We start from the raw sequence: 4,277 nt of genomic DNA on the forward strand, positions 1-4,277 counted from the left end.
TGAGGGGCTCCCGTGGCTTTTCTGCCTGTGTGTCTTGTCCCAAATACCACACGGATCAGGACCTCCAGCGCCTGCCTCTACCTGAAGCCAGAGGCACTGACTCAAGTGCACACCTGCTCAGTTCAAGTGGTTGCCAAACTTAGGGTCTCCCACCTCTGCAGAGGAGTGGGCATTGTTGGGAAATCCTTCTGAGGTTCCTGGTCAGTGCTGCCCCCTTTCCTCTGTGGTGATGATTTCAAACCTTCAAGTCTCCACCATCTGTGATAGATTGATCGTGAAAATATCCCACTCTTCACCTGTTCAGGCAGCCCTGTGTCCATGCCCTTGCCCCCGGCCCCCTTGAGCCTGTCTCAGCCAATAGAATGTGGTGGAATTGAAGACATGCCAGTTCTGAGCTCAGCCCCAGGGGTCCTGGCAACCCCGACTCTCCTGGCCCTTGCCTATGGGGACAAGACTGGGCTCATCTGCCAGCTGAGAGACTGCATGGAGCAGAGCCAGAAGGGAGCAGCCAGTCCAGGTCCAAGTCACCAGACAATGCCATGAACAGGCCTAGTGCATTCATAGACTTGTGAAAGATAAGAAACTGGAGATTTTAAGCCACTTTTGTGTGTGTGTGTGAGCCAGGGTCTTGCTCTGTCACCCAGGCTGGATTGCAGTGGCTCTCCTCCTGCTTCAGCCTCCTGAATAGCTGGGACTACAGATGTGCACCACCATGTCTGGCTAATTTTTGTATTCTTTCTGGAGAGGAGGTTCAGCCATGTTGCCCAGACTGGCTTCAAACTCCTGGGTTCAAGTGATCAGACCACCTCGATTTCCCAAAGTGCTGGGATTACAGACATGAGTCACTGGGATGGTTTCTTCTTTCTTTCTTTCTTCCTTTCTTTTTCTTTCTTTCTTTTCTTTCTTTCTTTCTTTCTTTCTTTCTTTCTTTCTTTCTTTCTTTTTTTCTTTCTTTCTTTCTTTCTCTCTCTCTCTCGCTCTCTCTCTCTTCCTTCCTTCCTTCCTTCCTTTCCTTCTCTGTCCCTCTTTTTTCTTTTTCTTTTCTTTTCTTTTCTTTTCTAGACAGAGTCTTGCTCTGTCAGCCAGGCTGGAGTGCAGTGGCATGGTCTCAGCTCACTGCAACCTCCATCTCCCAGGTTCAAGCAATTCTCCTGCTTCAGCCTCCAGAGTAGCTGTGATTACAGGCACCTGCCATCATGCCCCGCTAATTTTTGTATTTTTATTAGAGATGCGGTTTCACCATATTGGCCAGACTGGTCTGAAATTCCTGACCTCAGTTAATCCACCTGCCTTGGCCTCCCAAAGTGCTGGGATTACAGGCGGGAGCCACCGCGCCTGGCCACTGGCATGGTTTCTTACACAGCAATCACTAATCGCTTCCTTTGGGAGGAAGATGGAGCCTCCTCCTGTCTGAAGCCGGTTCCTCCCCTCAGCTCTGGGGTCCACTCTCTCCAGCCTCCCTGGCCTCTTCCTCCAGCGCTTTAGCTTCCTGGGCTGCTGTAACAAAGTCCCACAGAGCAGGCAGCTTAAACTGCAGGAGTGCATTGTCTCACAGCTCTGGAGGTCAGAAATCTGAGATCAAGGTGTCGGCAGGGTTGATTCCTTCTGAGGCTGTGAGGGAGAACCTGTCCAGGCCACCCCCAAGCTTCTGGTGGTTTGCAGCAATCACTGGTTTTCCTTGGCTTGTAGAAGCATCACCCCCAACCTCTGCCTTTATCTTTAGGAAGGAATCTCCAGTGTGCATGTCTCTGTGTCTAAATTTCCCCTTTTTCTTTTTCTATTTTTTTTTTCCGAGATGGAGTTTCGCTCTTGCTGCCCAGGCTGGAGTGCAGTGGCACGATCTCAGCTCACTGCAACTTCCGCCTCCTGGGTTCAAGTGATTCTCCTGCCTCAACCTCCCGAGTAGATAGGATGACAGGTGCCTGCTACCACGCCCAGCCAATTTTTTGTATTTTTAGTAGTTTTGTATTTTTGTATTTTGTATTTTTGTATTTTAATCATGTTGGCCAGGCTTGTTCAAACTCCTGACCTCAGGTGATCTGCCCACCTCGGCCTCCCAAAGTGCTGGGATTACAAGCATGAGCCACCGCGCCCAGCAGTTTCCCCTTTTTCTAAGGACACTAGTCATATTGGATTAGTGCCCACCCTACATCAGTATGACATCATCTTAACTAATTACTTCCATAGGATAGCTCTATTTCCAAATAAGGTCATACTCTGAGATCATGGGGGTTAGGACTTCAACATACAAATTTCGGGGTACACAAACCAGTCCGTCACACCCAGTGAGCGTTACTTCACTCCTTCACGGCATTGAAGTGTGCGGTTAGGGACGAGGACTTTGAGGTTAGGCTTAACAGGAGACCTCTTGACTCTCTCTGTGCACACAGCTCAGTCCCAGAGCACTGAGCCCTATCTGTGAAATGAGGGTGCAGATGGGAACTGCATTGCTGGGCTGTTGCCAGCTCTTAGAATTGAGCGTGGCATGCAGTAAATGCTAAGTAAAGCATAGCTCTACATGTTTTAAATCATCACTCTGCTGCCCTTATCTTCAGCCTCTCCCTTCTCTATTGACCACTTTCTGGTCAGCTCTTAAACATGAGCAAGTCACAACCATTTGTAAAATACATCCTGCTGCAACCTTGGAGTGCCCTTCCACTGGTCAGCTGTGTCTTGGCCCGGTGGCATACTGACTTTGGTGGCTCTCAATGAGCCATGCGTCCCGCGCTGACTCTGGGCTTGGCCATGTGAGTAGCATGGTCCGTGGGCAAACATGATGCAAACAGAAGCTTAATACACACTAGCACCCTGGACTTGTCCTTTGGGAGTGCTGGTCTTGACACTTAGCAACCATGCTGTAAGGAAGCCCAAGCAGCCACATGGAGAGAACCTGGGGCTGAGAACCAAGACACTCCTAGTCGATGGCCCAGACCAGCTGTCAGCTGTATGCACAAGGCCATCTTAGCACTCCCAGCCACCCCAGAGCCCCAGAAAAACCCAAGTAGGAGTCACCAGAAAAATAAATTGTTATTTTAAGCTACTACGTTTTGGCATGATTTGTTACCCAGCCATAGAGAACCAGCACATGTCATTCACAGCTAAGTTTCTTAAGGAGTTGCCCTCCCCAGCTGTCTCAGGTCCTCTTACTCTCACACCCTCTGCACCCTACATCTGGCTTTCTCCGCCAACATTGCTCTCACTAAGTCACTGTGATGGGCTGAATTATGTCCCCAAGATTCAAGCTTGAACCCCCAGTACCTCAGAACATGACTACATTTGGAGATGGGGTCTTTAAAGAGATGATTCCCTTTATGATTCCCTTCATTCAATGAAGCACTTAGGGTGGGCCCTGATTCAATACTGCTGTCCAGGTAAGAGGAGATGAGGACACAGGCCCACACAAAGGGATGACCATGTGAAGGTACAAGGAGAAGATGCCACCTGCAAGCCAAGGAGAGGCCCCAGGAGAAACCAACCCTGCCGACACCTGGACCTGACTTCCAGCCTCCAGAATGGTGAGGAAACGAATGTGGTCGTTTAAGCCTCCAGTCCATGGTGCTTCGTGATGGCAGCCTGAGCTGGTCGATCCAGCCACCAGTGACCTTCATGTCAGCAGACCCAGAGCTTGCAGTACCCAGAGGCAGTGTGCAGCAGTGGTCAGCGCAGGCTCTGGCTCTACACCACCTGGTTCAGATCCTGTTGCTGCTGCTTCCAAGCTCTCAAACATAAGGCAGGTTCTTTCACCTCTATGTGCTTCAGTTTCCCTCCCTGTAAGACGAGGCCAGTGGTACAACTACCCCCCAGGGTTGTAGTGAGGAGTTAACAAGTGAACACACCTGATATCTTATCTAGACGGTGGCTGTCACCTCTTGACTATCCACACCATGTGGCCTCCCTCTCCTCCTGAAAAATACAACTCCCAGATTCCCAACCCCTACTTGTCCAACATCCTCTGTTTTCCTTTTAGGACCTTCTTGAGCCTTCAGGCCAGGGGTTCCTAGGGGTCAGCCTTCTGCCCTGCTGCTCTCACTCTAAACCACCCCCATGCCAGTAACTCCCAAATGTGGACTCCTGACCCAGGCCTCGCCATGATTTTAGCCCCTAGAGCCACTTTCTTCCTTGAGGTCCCCCAGATGTCCTACAAGTCCCTCAAACTCACCATGTCTGAAGCCAGACTCCACACCTTCCCCTGAACTCCTGCTCCCCAGCTCCCTACTGTAGCAAATGGCATCACCACCCTGAGTCTCAATAGATCATGGTCTGTCCCTCTGACTTCT

This window comes from Piliocolobus tephrosceles, unplaced genomic scaffold, assembly GCF_002776525.5.
Source record: "Piliocolobus tephrosceles isolate RC106 unplaced genomic scaffold, ASM277652v3 unscaffolded_28588, whole genome shotgun sequence".
Lineage (NCBI taxonomy): Eukaryota > Metazoa > Chordata > Mammalia > Primates > Cercopithecidae > Piliocolobus > Piliocolobus tephrosceles.